We start from the raw sequence: 15,404 nt of genomic DNA, 5'->3' as shown, positions 1-15,404 counted from the left end.
GGTCACGCGAACCGCCTCCTAGACTCTTGGTAGGCTCCATTGCGCTACGGAAAATCACTCTTCCTAGTACCTGCAACAATTAATTAAAGCGTACCACCATGGCACCCATTAATTGTTAGCGCTTTGCATGCAAATAACACATTGTGGACTAATTCTAGTCACGGTGGGCGTCCCCACTGAACACATGTGCACACATAACAAATATAAAAATATATATTTATATTTTTTCTCTGGTTGATCGGAGTCAACACTCTTGATTATAATTAAGAGGCTTTGACCAAGGGTCGAGGCGCCTTAATTATAGTCAAGTCTCTCCAACCGAAGTTGGCACATCTTGGTTAACTGTAGTTAACCCTCTTGGTAATAAACCAAGTCTCCCCGACCGAAGTCAAGTTTACTTGACCAGAGTCAAGTATCTTTGACTGTAGTCAATTCTCTGACCATTAAAGGAACTATTTGACCATAATTAATACATATGAAAACTCTTTAATTATGATCAAATAAATGGTCAACTAGGATATTTACATGATGGTGACACAACCTACAGTTGTGCTATCTTTCTACAGAGGGAAATACAGAGCAGCTTGTTTGGCAGCATGCGAGTTCATTTCGCTCAGGTCGATGCTAAGGAGGTGATGGTGATCATGTGCGGCAACATGAGTTGCATAGTCATATGCTGGTACGAAGTACTGCGAGGCTCAATATCACTTCATGTGAGAGCCAATCCAGGACAAGATCATGGAGTTGCTGTATTGCCCAACTGAGGACATCTCCGCTATTTTTACCAAGGTTCTTCCCAGAGAGCAGCTGGAGCATCTCATCAAATGCAATAGCATCGGTCCACAGGCAAGTCATTGAGAGGGGTGCTGGAGTGTCACTGACCCACCTGTGAGCCTTCAAATGAGGAGGACAAGGGGTCAGGGCACGGTAGGTAGGGAGCATACCTTGATAGGAGGAAGGCACAGGTTTTACAGCATGTGTAGTGGCCTGGCAAGTACTGGAACAGCAACTGCAACTGTCACAGATCCACGTGGCAGTTGTGGTTGGATCAGGTCATCAAAACAACATGTCTGAGACACTACCAGGGCCTATTTAAAGCCTGGGAAGTAGGTCCCTACAAATGGACCAAAACAGGTTGAAGTCGGGGGTACAGACTGAGCTACTTCCAGTCGGCGGTACAGGCTGTCCAGTCGGCTTTTTTGGGGCAGACTCCAGGTCCCTGCATTACCTATAAATAAGCGGCCATTTTGGGTCATGCCTACTCAGCAAACTGAAGCCTCAAAGGGCTGTGTGATTTGTGTAGAGTGTGGCAAATTCTTGCTTTGGTAGATCTCAGTAGGAGCAGTCTTCGTTGACTTCGATTTTACCCAGCAACCTTGGCTGGATGTTCTGGCTTTTTTCTGAGCAGTCTTTCCCACGCTTGGTGGATAAATATACTGAGTACTGTTCCTTCTCTACTGAAGGAATAGGAAGTGAGTGAGAGCAAGAGAGATTTAGAGAGCAGGAAGCTTGGAAGCTGAAGACGTAGTTGCAATAGAATAGAGAGTAAAGAGTACAACTCAAAGTGAGAAAAGATAAGGTTTTGTCCTAGTGACAAAACCTTAGTAGTCACTAACCATAGTTAGTGAACTAACTGCGGTTAGGGGGAAAAACCTCTTAAAGAGGGAAAAGTGCCCCTAACTAGCTTATTATATTACATTGGTCACTGCTGAATTATATCTATAATTCTAACACCCCCTGCAGTGCCAATGTCATGCACAAGGCTGATCAATCACCAAACGGATATAAGTTCAGGGCACTACGAAATGCCTCAAACTTTTCACGTGGTAGTGCTTTGGTGAAAATATCTGCAACGTTGTCATGTGTGGACACAAAGATCATACTGATCTCTCCTGCATGCAACTTCTCTCTGACGTAGTGATAGTGAACCTCAATGTGCTTCGTGCGAGCATGAAACACTGGATTCTTTGCCACTGCAATGGCACTCTGACTATCAGTGAGAATTGGAGAAGGACCCTCCAAAGACAGATGAAGATCAGCAAATAAACGTCTCAGCCAGACACATTCAAACTGTTGCTGTGAAAGCTGCCCTGTACTCAGCTTCACATGATGAGGTAGCCACTGTAGATTGTTTCTTGCTCAGCCATGAAATGCAAGACTTACCCAAAAAGAAACAATTGCCACTAGTGGACTGCCTAGTGTCATAATCACCAGCCCAATCTGAATCACTGTAGGCATGCATCTGCAAGTCACCCCCCCTGGGAAATAGTAAGCCAACAGATTTTGTGCCCTGCAAATAACGGAAGATGCGCTTAACTGCCTGCCAATGCATAGTTTGTGGGCTAAGCATGTACCTGCTCACCTGAGATACTGCAAACTGAATATCAGGTCTAGTGTTGCAGAGATATATGAGGCATCCAACAGCTTGACTGTAAAGTGTGGCATCAACTGATTCTCCTGCATCATGCATTGTGAGTTTAAGCCCCGGCTCCATAGGAGTGGCTATGGGCTTACACTCTTGCATGTTAAATGTGTCCAAGAGTTTCTGTACATACTTGGACTGAGACATAACAGTGCCACGTCTCTCATGAGAGAACTGGATCCCCAAATAAAAGTGAAGCAGCCCCAAATCTGACATGTCAAAGTTGGTCTGCAAATCAGCTTTGAAATCTACAATTTTTTCTTCATTGGACCCTGTGAGCAGTAAGTCATCGACATAAAGAAGGATGACTAATATTTCCCCCCCATCCATCTTGATGTAGAGGGTGCTCGCAGTAGGACTATTGTGCAGCCCCTTGCTGGTCAAAAAGGCATGTATCTTAGCATACCATGCACGAGGGGCCTGGTTCAGCCCATATAAAGCTTTATTGAGTGTGCATACTTGAAGTGCATTTGCTGTAATTTCAAAGCCTGGAGGTGGTTTGACATACACCTCTTCCAGCAAGTCCCCATTTAAGAAGGCTGTTTTTATGTCCAACTGATGAACATTCCACTCAAAATGTGCAGCCATTGCAATTACTGATCGGATGGTGGTCATCCGGGATGTAGGAGCAAATGTCTCCTCATAATCTATGCCCTTTTTCTGAGCATAGCCCTTAGCAACCAGCCTGGCCTTATATCTGTCAATGGAGCCATTTGGCTTCCGTTTGACTTTAAATACCCATCGTGTGCCAATAGCATGTTTACCCTGTGGCAAGTCCACAACATCCCAAGTCTGATTTTTTGCAATGGACTGCAACTCATCGTGCATGGCATTCATCCAATGCACATTACCTTTTGCTTCTTCAAATGTGGCAGGCTCCTCCTCATCAAGGAGAGTACCTGCATATGCTGATTCAACTGAATTAGCACCTTCCATGTGCCTTGCTGCACTGCGAGTCCTGCCAGGTAACGGAGCATCAAGTTTACTCTCCCTGAGAGTCTGTAACAGCCAGTTTGGGACTGTTTTTGCTGCATGTATGTCTGCAATTTCTTGCTGCACCACTTGTTCCACTGCCTGTGGAGGAGGCAAGACATCCTGTGGCGGAACTGAAGCATTTGAAGGTTGCTGTGAATTCTGATTTGGATCAGAAAAATCAGCAGAGGAACCCAAAGCAATGGGTAGCAACCCTTGAAAGACATCCTCTGAAGATGAAGGCATTTGAAATTCAGCCTGAGTGTGAGCTGAATTTTCAGAAAATATCACATCTCTACTTACAATGATTTTGCGTGTAGCAGGATTGTAGAGACGATACCCCTTGCTTTCTGCACTGTATCCAACAAATATGCATTTGATGGCTTTATCTGACAATTTGTGCCTAAATTCAACTGGCACATGTGCATAGGCAAGGCATCCAAAGACTCGGAAGTGATCCACTGAAGGCTTCTTGTCATTCCAGACCTCAAAAGGAGTTTTTGTTTTTAAAGCCTTAGTGGGAGCCCTGTTCAAAATGTAATTGGCACACATCAAACCCTCTAGCCAGAATTTATGAGGCATGTGTTTGCTTTTCAGCATACATCTGTCCATCTCCATGAGGGTTCTATTTTTCCTCTCAGCTTTGCCATTTTGCTGAGGGGTCAGCCTGACTGTGAGCTGATGCACAATACCCTTGTGCTTGAGAAAAGCATCAAATTCTGCAGATAGGTATTCCCCCCTCTATCCGTGCGTAATGTCTGTATCTTGAGTCCGGTTTCATTTTCAACCATGGCTGAAAAGTGTTTAAACACTGTGAACACTTCAGATTTCTTTTTCAGCCCATAAACCCAAGTAAAATTGGAGTAGTCATCAATAAATGTGACAAAGTAGAGATGACCACCCAATGACGGAGTCCTCATGGGACCACAGACATCACTGTGTATAAGCTGCAATTTGCGAACAGCTTTAACTGAACCATCCTTTTTGAAGGGAAATCTATGCATTACCTAAAATGCACCCTTCACAGGCATGTGGAGGAGGTATCTCAAGAGGTGGCAATGCATCAACCATTGAAAATTTCTGAAGTGTCATTAAGCTGTTGTAATGCATGTGGCCATATCTGGCATGCCATAATTCTGCATTTTGCATGGTAGCTGTAGGGGTAGAAACTGCCAGAGCATGGGCTGCTCTTTTCTCAAAAATATCAAGCTGAAAAAGCCCACGCAGCAGAGTACCAGATAACATTAAGGCATAGTTAGCTTCCCTGTCTCGGACAGCACATTTGTCATCCTCAAAGATGACCTGAAATCCCCCTCTGTTAAGAGTGGACACTGAAAGGAGATTTTTGGTTATGCCAGGCACATATAAGACATCAGAAAGTCTGAAAATTGAGCCATCAATTGCAGTGAGCTCAACTTCTCCTGTGCCACGTACTGAATATGAGGAGTTGTTGGCACAAGTGACTTTCTTACCAACAGGAGGTGGATGCAAGGAAGTAAAAAGACACTTTCTAGAAGTGATGTACTTGGATGCACCGCTATCAAAATACCATGTGTTCAGTGTTTCATTAACACTAAAAGCAGATGCATCTGTAGAAGAGTCAAAGCTGCAAGTCAAAAAAGCATATGTATCATCACTGCAAGAGGCTGTACTATCCCAAGCATCTGGAACAGCCAACCTAGAATCTGAAATGCAAGATAAAAAGGCATAATCTTGACCAACAAAGTTGGCTGTAGCATCCCCACTATCAGATGCACAAGGGGCTGAATCTGAAACAGCCATTCTTGAGCTGTTTTTCTTTTCTTTTGCAATCCTTTTCCTGCATTCTGCTATGTGATGACCTGGCTTTTTGCAGTAGTGACAAAAACCCTTCTTTTTGGGCTTACTTGCATCACTTTTAGCCTTTTGTGAAGGCTGTCCTGACCCACTGGAAGGCTGATTTGCTGCTGTCTTTGCCTATCCCTTTGTTTTTGATTTAAATTTTGAGAGCATGGCTTGTTCACTTGCACGTGAAGCCAAATTTTTCCTGGTCTGCTCTTCCTGAAGCAGAAGTCCTATCAACTCATGAAAAGTGAGAGGATTTGCACCCCTCCTCAATGATAAATTCAGCGAAGTGTGAAAGCTGAGATAAGACTCAGGAAGAGAATTCAGAGTGGTTGTAATCATCTCTGAATCAGGAATAATTTCATCTATGTTTAACAATTGCTCTCTGAGATCCTGTAGCTTTGTGAGGTGGACTGACAGAGAGTCACCCTCCTCCATATGTGTATTGCTCAACTCTCTTTTTAAGAAAGATACCCTGGCATCATTCCGTGCTGCATACATGCTTTCCAAAATATCCCACGCTGCCCTGGAGGTCTTACACGACCGGATATGCGGAATGATTGATCTTTTCACTGAAAGAGAGATGCATGACAAGGCTAAGGCATCCCGTGAATCCCATCTTTTCTGCTCTGGAGTATTGACTGTAGCTGCACCAACAACTTGTCCTGCAGCTGCACCCTGTGCACGACCTCTTCCACCTCCTTGCTGAGGAGGGGTAGCAGGTGCAAAATCTGCTGGTCGGATTTCATCCCCATTGACATAATCCCATAAATTGCGAGAAATCAGAATATTACGTACCATGAAACTCCAGAGGGAGTAGTTGGTACCATCCAACTTGTCTTCCTGTGAAAGACCACCGAACTGGAACTCATTCTGATTTTGATGGGCCATATCTGAGAAAGAGATTGAAGCAGATACAAAGCTGAATTCCCTTACTGGGAATAAAATGCACAACTCCCAAAAACACAGCCAAGCACGGGCTGTATATGCAACTTAGATTTCTGTACTTGAGCTGTCAGAAATCTGTCCAAGCATCAAACACTCTCCAAAATCTGCCAAAAGTGTTCCAAACACTCCAAGAAAGGCAGTATGTACTGAATACTCCAAAAAAAGCTCTCTCAACACAAAAGCCCCATTGTGGCTAGAAATTGCAGCCAGAAAGGGGCAAAATTACTAAAAACCCCAAATCTGCAATTTTTAAACAAAAGCCCCAAATTTCAGACTAGATCTGCAATTTTGCTCCAGATGTAGCTCCAAAATTGCACAATGATTGCAATGTCTGCAATATGCAAAATGCCCCAAATGTACTCCCAAACAACTGAACCAAACTATGGTTTTCTGCAAGATGTGCCTGCCAAAGAACACCTGTGGCTGAAGGCAACCTGTGTAAATCTGCAAGTACAGATCTGAAAATGCAGAAATGCACACAAATCTGTGAAGGGTGCAGGTGGTACGGTACAGTACTAACTGTATGGTGGTACGGTACAGTACGGACTGTACGATACAGTTTGTACGGTCAGTACGACAAGATTGTCCAGAAATACGGCAATGTACGGATGGCGATGTACGGCGCTGTACGGACGGCGATGTACGGCGCTGTACAGAATCCTGCGCAGGTACAATGACCTGCACTGTGCTGTACGGCGATCTGTACGGCGCAGTGTACGGAGCAACGACGATCTGTACGGCAATCTGTACGGGAGCAGTACGGATGTTTTACGGGAGCTGTACGGAGGTATTACGGGAGCTGTACGACACTATGCGTCAGGATTCCATACAGTCGTACGGACTGTACGGACAGGTTGGAGCAGACTAAAGCTTGAGGCTAAGTGCTGGAACTGAAGGGAGCAATGAGCTCAAAGCTCTTGAACCTGCTCTAATACCAAATGAAGGAATAGGAAGTGAGTGAGAGCAAGAGAGATTTAGAGAGCAGGAAGCTTGGAAGCTGAAGACGTAGTGGCAATAGAATAGAGAGTAAAGAGTACAACTCAAAGTGAGAAAAGATAAGGTTTTGTCCTAGTGACAAAACCTTAGTAGTCACTAACCATAGTTAGTGAACTAACTGCGGTTAGGGGGAAAAACCTCTTAAAGAGGGAAAAGTGCCCCTAACTAGCTTATTATATTACATTGGTCACTGCTGAATTATATCTATAATTCTAACATCTACATGCTATTTTGTGTGAGTACTTTTAATTGAGTGTTTGCTTACCATACCCCACTACCTACTTAGTAAAATATAGTCCCCATCTGGTTCTTCCGGCAATTTGACTTATCTCACGGATTTCATCCAAGAGCTCATTTCCGGATGGAGAGTCCTGTTTCTAATAATCTTCTCGCAAGTCCATTTAGTATCCAGCATCTTCCGAGTTTGCTGCTGTCTCTTAGTTGAAGAGTGAGTGTTCTGAGTTTTTTCCAAACAGTTAGGGCTGCTGTAGGCTCTGGAGGCTTCCGGCTCTTAACAGTGAGCTAAACCTCCTAACATTGCTAACAGTTTCATGGAAGAATGGAAGGCTCTTCTCCTGCATCAATCCACTCCCACTCCCAAAGCATCCCACTACAAGTACATCATATGGGGACTGCACATTAGGGAGACAGAGGTTGCCATGGTTGGCTCTCGATTCCTCCATGAGGTTGGCAGCAGAGGGAGACGAGCGATGCTGGTATGCACGGACTCACAGATGGTTTGTGAGACTAGGGTTCCACATCAATAGGATACCTCCTTTTCAGTACAGTTTAGATGCCCCTCCGGTACTCCCACCCACCATCCCGATTGGGCCACATACCAACCAGGTCATTCGAGTGTATCTCTTGCAGCTACACACCTTTAGGACCTGGTTGGAGCCAAGGGAGCTTCCAGTGAAGCTGAGTTTCTATAGAGATTACTGTCTACCATTTCGGAGGAGGGATTCATCACACCATCGGGGTACACTGAAGGTACGAAACGAAGAGAGAGAGAGAGTGCAGGTACAAGACGAGTCGATTCAGAGTAGTCACGTCAAATCTTAGATAACTTGAAAACACACAAGTACAAAGTACTTGTACCTAGACCTAGGACAGTGTCCTAGGTGTCACATAGGACTAAGTGTCCTAGGTGTCACATAGGACTAAGTGTCCTATGTGGCCTAGAAGGCACTAACACTATAAGTGCCTACACTTATGCCTACAAGGCACATACCATGGCCTATAGGGCATCACTAGAACCACTTGAAGATGGCCTACAAACCCCCCTCCATGGGATGGGCTGAAGTACTCTGGAAAACCTAGTAGTTTCTGGTCATGGTAGCACATGTTCATCCAAAAGGATATAGCCAGCTATGAATGTACAAGGAATGTCAGATCATGTAACAAAGGGAACCAAGTGTAAAGCCTGTCGGAAGACTTCGAACTTGGGACGAGGAAGTGCCTTTGTAAACATATCTGCGATGTTGTCCTCTGTGGGAAGATAGGACAACTCTATGTCTCCTGTTGACAACCGCTCCTGAACATAATGATAGTGAACTTCAATATGCTTGGTACGCGCATGAAACACTGGGTTACGCGCAATGGCCAAAGCACTTTGGCTGTCAGTGTAGACAATAGTGGAGGATGTCTGGCAAATACCAAGATCTGTAAGTAACTGTCGAAGCCAAACACACTCTACTGTAGCGGTGAAAGCTGCCCTGTACTCAGCCTCACAGCTAGACGTGGCAACTGTCGGTTGCTTCTTGCTTAGCCAAGAAATACATGAATTGCCAAGCAAAAAACAATTGCCAGTATGTGACACTCTGGTGTCGGAACATCCTGCCTAGTCACTATCCGTGTAAGCATGCATGGTAAGTGAACCTTGATCACCGTAGAAGAGGGCTAAATCGTGAGTGCCTCTGAGATATTTGAAGACTCTCTTCACTGCTTGCCAATGCTATGAACTGGGCATGTGCATGAATCTGCTGAGCTGAGATACTGCATACTGCAAGTCAAGTCTGGTATGACATAAATAAATAAGGCATCCAACAGCCTGCTGATAAAGACTGATATCACATGGTGGGCTCCCATCATGAGCTGAGAATTTGAAGCCAGGGTCCACTGGAGTAGAGATTGGCTTGCAATCCTCAAACTGAAAACGATCAAGGAGCTGTCCAATATACTTGGACTGAGACATCATGATACCCCCCTCAACATGAGCAAACTGAATGCCCAAATAATAATGGAGCCGTCCCATGTCTGACATGTCAAAAATCTGCTGCAAATCAGCCTTGAAAGCTGCAATTTGCTGAGTATTTGGGCCCGTGATAAGCATATCATCCACATATAAAATCAGCAGTAAAAAATCAGATCCACTCCCACGGAAATAAAGAGTGGGTTCTGTGGGACTATTCTGAAAACCAAGGGATAGTAAGTGTGCATGAATTTTGGCATACCATGCCCTGGGTGCCTGCTTCAAACCATAAAGGGCTTTTCTAAGCCGGCATACCTTATTTTCAGAATTAACAACCTCAAAGCCAGGAGGTTGTGTGACATAAACTTCTTCCTGCAGATCCCCATGAAGAAAAGCGGTCTTGATGTCAAGTTGGTGCACTTGCCAATGATGATGGGCTGCAATGGCAATGACACATCGAATGGTAGTAATCCTGGATGTGGGAGCAAATGTCTCCTCAAAGTCAATGCCTTGTTGTTGGGCATACCCTTTTGCAACAAGACGGGCTCGATCTATGCTGCCATCAGATTTCCTTTTTAATTTGTAGACCCACCGCGTTCCAATGGCATGCTTGCCAGGTGGGAGATCTACTAATTCCCATGTGTCGTTTTTGGCAATAGATTGTAACTTAGCTTTCATTGCATCCATCCACTCTTTGCTGTCAAAAGCATCTTTATGGCACAAAGGCTCTTCATTGCAAGCTGTAGCAAGGAGTGCAAACTCAAGAAAGTGACCATGCTATCTATTCCCTGATCTTGTCCGGGCAGCAAAAGGATGATCTTGTTTGCTGTCCCTCAATGTATCCAGAAGCCATCTGGGAACTTGCCTTTGCTGTCTATTGACAGCTCTTTCTTCAATGACTGCATCATGAGTAATGGGATCATTTTGTGCCGGAAGAGTAACCTGATTATTGCTTAGTGGAGGGCCTGTAGGAGGCTCATGTTGTTGCTCAAAATCCTCTTCTGATGATGGCAGAGGTAACCAAGATTCAAAGGCATCAAACATGTCAATATCTGGCTTTGCTTTGCAGTCCACAAGAGGAGAAGCTGAATGTTCAGCAAAGATCACATCTCTACTGACAATAATCTTCCCAGTATTTGGTTGATATAACCGATACCCTCTGCTCTCTTGGCTGTAACCAATGACTATGCATTTGATTGCCTTATCATCAAGCTTATGTCTCAGGTGAGATGGGACATGAACATATGCAAGAGACCCAAAAACTTTCATATGTGAAAGTGAAGGCTTCCTGCCTTTCCATGCTTCATAAGGTGTAATAGTCTTTAATGCCCGTGTAGGTGATCTATTCAGCACATAGTTGGCACACATTACTGCATCAAGCCAAAATTTATTGGGCAAAGACTTGGCCTTAAGCATGCATCTGGCCATCTCCATTGTGGACCTGTTTTTCCTTTCAAAAACAGGATTTTGCTGAGGAGTGTAAGGAGTAGTGCATGAGTGAATAATGCTGCGTGAGGATAGAAATGCATCAAACTCCTTTGACATATACTCACCCCCCCTATCTGTGTTGAGGGTGACAAGCTTGCATCCTGATTCATTTTCAACCATATTCAGCCATCTCTGAAAGCATAAGAAAACTTCAGATTTGGCCTTTAAAGGATATACCCAGCAATACCTTGTGAAATCATCAATGAGAGTCATGAAATACTTGTATCCTCCAATGGCATTTGTCCTCATTGGGCCAAAGACATCACTGTGTACTAACTGCAATTTCCTTTGTGAGAGTTTTGGACAATTCTTTTGAAAAGGAAATTGATGCATCTTACCCAAAAGACAACCCTCACACACATGTTTGGAAACTGTGCGAGTCTGAGGTACATCATTTGCCATCTACTGTGAATGTAGCTTTGCAAGAGCTCTATAATTGAGATGGCCCATTCTCTCATGCCAAAGATGAGTTTTAGCAAGCTGTGAATCTGAAATAGCCAATGCTTCAATAGAAAGTGCAGCTGAATGATAATCAAGGTGATAAAGCCCTTTTTGCAAAGTGCCAGTGAGAACTATGGCATTGTCATCACGAAGATCATATACTAGGCATCTGTAGCCATCAAAAATTACTCTGAAACCTGAAGTAGCAATTGCTGAAATTGAAATCAAGTTGACTTCAATGCCAGGCACAAAAAGAACATTTGTCAGAGTGACAGGATGGCTGGAAATGGATGTGAGCTGCACATCTCCAACTCCTTTGAAGCATTATTAGCACATGTAACAGTCCCCCCTCGAATCAGCTAGAGAATGAAACAACTGTCTGCAAATCTGACATGCTTGGAAGCACCACTATTGAAGTACCAGGACTGAGCATCATTAGCAGTAAAGAGTGCATCAGCTTTGGAGGGATCAAATGAGCAATGGACAGCCCATGCCCAATCATCCTGAAGAGCATGTGCATGTGAAGCATCTGCTGGCTCATGGGATTCAATGGCATGTGAGGCATTAACTATCAATCTTGCTTTCTTTTTCTCCGAAGCAATGCGCTTCCTACATTCTGAAATGTCATGTCCAGGCTTGCGACAATAGTTGCATCTTTTTTTCTTTCCCTTATCTGCTGTATTTTTAAATGCATGGGGAGGAATTGCAGCTGCTATGCGTAGAGGAATTGCAGTTGCTGTGCGCAGATTTTGGCTTGCCCATAGGCTTGGAAGCCTTGCCTCTTCCTGTCTGCTGTGAAGCAAATGCATGATCAGGAATAATGGCTTGTCTGTTAGCTCTACTTTGCTCTTCCTGCAAAAGCAAAGTAACTAGCTGGTCAAAAGAATAGTGGTCTGGATTACCCATGGCCACTAATCGAAGGGTTGTAGCAAACCCTTGATATGTATCTGGCAGTCCATTCAATGTGGTACTGACAAGCTGTGAATTTGGCACCACCTAATCAATGTTGGCAAGCTGTTCCATGAGGTCTTTAACCTTTGTCAAATATGCATCCATTGACTCACCTTCATTCATATTCACTTCCTGTAAATGTTTTCTCAAATATGCAACACGAGCTTCATTGCGTATCTGATAGAGAGAAGCCAATTTATCCCAAGCATCCTTTGCTGTCCTGCAAGACCGGATGTGTGGAATAATGATTCTCTTGCATGATAAAGCAATGCATGAATGTGCATTTGCATCTCTTGCATCCCATCTTGACTGTTCTTGAGTTGGAAGAGCAGCAGCAGGAGTGCTAGAGGAAGAGGCATCAGGAGGAGTACCCCCTGCAGAAGAACTAGGAGTAGAAACAACCACTGAAGCATTGGCTGGCCTCAGATCAGCCCCAGAAACAATATTCCACAAATGCTTTGCAACAAGAATATGTTTCATGAGATAAGACCACATCGGATAGTTGGTGCCATCCAACTTATCATCTTCACGAAGAACTCCAAATAAATCTTGATTGTTCCCAGCCATAGCAACTGTGATACCCTGTAAAAGACCTGAAAACCTAAAAGCCTCAAGGCTATCACTGCAAAAAGCTGGCTGTCCCAAAAATGACAGCAAATATCTGCAAATTTCTGACCCAAATCGAAGGGCAAATGCAGATCTGACCCAAATGTGACTGTGACAGGCAATGTTCACTGCAAAAACAGCAAATTTGGCAAAAGCCCCAAATTTATTGAGGGCAAATAGGCCAAAAAAAGGGCAAATGTAGAAAAGCCCCAAATTTTGCTGAAATTTTTTTGCAAATGTGACCCAATGTATGCAAATCTGACTCAATGTCCTGCAAATGTAACTTAATGTCCTGCAATCTGACCCAATGTACTGCAATCTAAACAAGAAATTGCAGAACAAATCCCAAAACTCCAATATTCTTGCAAGAAATTGCAATCAAAGGAGGTGTAAAGAACTGAAAACCCCAAATTTTCCAATGTCCTGCAGATCAGCAAAAGCCCCAAATTTCAGACGGTGGCTGTACATAAGTACGATGGCCGTACGGTGTACGGTGGCTGTACGGCTGATCTATACAGTGATATCACTTAAGGTACGACCTTGCGTACGGATGGAGTACGGCGCGATGTATACGGTACACGTACGGAATAACACGATGTACGGATGAAGTACGTGCGCAGTGTACGATACACGTACGGAAGAGCGCGATTTACGGATGAAGTACGCGCGCAGTGTACGATACGCGTACGGCGATGCAGGTACAGGGATGCACTTCTGCTCACGTACGGACTGTACGGCGCAGATCTTGTAGGCAGTACGGGATACCACTGAATGTACGGAAGGGAATACACCTTTGTAAGAGGTTGTGGAAGCTGGACGCCTGAATCTTGGATAGCAGCTGAAGAGCCTCGAACCAGCAGGGCAGAAAACTCCCAATGAACAATGGAGGACTCGGGGGCTGAGGAGAGCTGGAGGACTAGAGCAATATCTGCTCTGATACCACTGAAGGTACAAACAAAGAGAGAGTGAGAGTGCAGGTACAAGACGAGTCAATTCAGAGTAGTCACGTCAAATCTTAGATAACTTGAAAACACACAAGTACAAAGTACTTGTACCTAGACCTAGGACTAAGTGTCCTAGGTGTCACATAGGACTAAGTGTCCTATGTGGCCTAGAAGGCACTAACACTATAAGTGCCTACAAGGCACATACCATGGCCTATAGGACATCACTAGAACCACCAGAAGATGGCCTACATACACTGATTTCATATGCCTCACTCACTACGGATCTCCATCGGACAGTTTCGGGTATCATCACACTGCCTCCGCATAGAGAGTGGCAGAGCAGAGGGGATTCCTAGGGAGCATCGCTTATGCATATTGTGTGACTGTCAGGAGGTTGAGTCGAAGGAGCATTTTATTTTCAGGTGCCCAGTGTACTACGAGATCCGAGGTCGCTACCACTGCCTCTTCAGAGACGGCTCCGGGCTCCTTTCCAGATTCCTCGCTTACCTAGATCAGAGATGCCTCGCGGCCTTCATTCACGAGGGAATCCGACATAGAGAGTACTTACTCAAGCGACGGGGCTTGGTCACATCATCAGACACCTCTCAGAGCAGGATCACAGAGTTCTTCCCATGGAATGACATTGATCGCCCAGTATCTAGCTGTCGACATGACAGAGACCCCGACCCGACGATCGCAGCACGACACACGAGACATCGAGGGGACACACAGATCACTCTGGGGGACCTCCCGTCATTGTTTAGACCCGGGATATGTCCCACGGGAGTCACAGTGGTTCTGGGCATCGAGCCTCGTCCAGGAGACCGAGACGCACGGCACCCCTTGACGGGCACCAGCGTCCCATCACCGGCTATGCACCAGCCAGGGGGACATGACATACGGAGGATTCCGCTCCGCTCCAGTCCTTTTCTTTTCATTGTTACATCCAGATGTATTTGATTATGTATGATCAGACTTAGGATTCAGCACGGGTGATGATGCTCGTTTCAGTAGCTCCACCCTTACTGTGATTTGTATCAGGTTTTCTTTCAGTCTCATAGACCCATCGGTCTTCCAAAGACTCTAATAAAATTTCTTTCTTTCTTTCTTTCTTTCTATTGGGACACCCCCATGAAGCCAAATCCTCCATGAGCCTAGAGGGATGTCCTCTAGTTTTTTTCCATGCTATGCATGCTGTATTCTTGCCTTGAGCACTGTGATAGAAGCCCTTTTCATGAAAAAATGCCATGGCAGAGGTAGAATGGTGTCTTATGAACTGGTTTACTATTTCAGTAAATATAAATCTATAGGCTCAGCATTTTTCCTCGAACAGATGGCAAATGCCATTGTAGAAACTGGTTTACTATTTCAGTAAATATAAATCTATAGGCTCAGCATTTTTCCGTGAATAGATTGCAAATGCCATTGTAGAAATATTTTGGTGTCTTATGACTAATTTCAGTGAGAATAAATCTTCAGCTTTGCATTTCACAAAGCAGGTCCTGGCCTACAACTTTATGTTCATGTTTATTAGGATCAAAGTTGAGTGTGCTGATCAATCTCATAGGTGCCACTTGTTTTATGGACAAAATAAGAAAAAAGGTCCTTTTTTTTTGTT

General features: G+C 44.4%; 1 protein-coding gene across 3 annotated transcripts in view; it reads left to right on the top strand.

The window, feature by feature from the left end:
* LOC147894080 (uncharacterized) overlaps positions 1-15,404 on the top strand; it is a 233,448-nt gene that overhangs the window by 26,368 nt on the left and 191,676 nt on the right. The window lies entirely within an intron of this gene.

The sequence above is a fragment of the Dipteris shenzhenensis genome, chromosome 14 (genome assembly GCF_047967505.1).
Source record: "Dipteris shenzhenensis isolate YYH24624 ecotype China chromosome 14, Dip_SZ_1.0, whole genome shotgun sequence".
NCBI lineage: Eukaryota > Viridiplantae > Streptophyta > Polypodiopsida > Gleicheniales > Dipteridaceae > Dipteris > Dipteris shenzhenensis.
The sequence above is the reverse complement of the archived record's forward strand: the minus strand, read 5'-3'. Positions and strand labels throughout refer to the sequence as shown.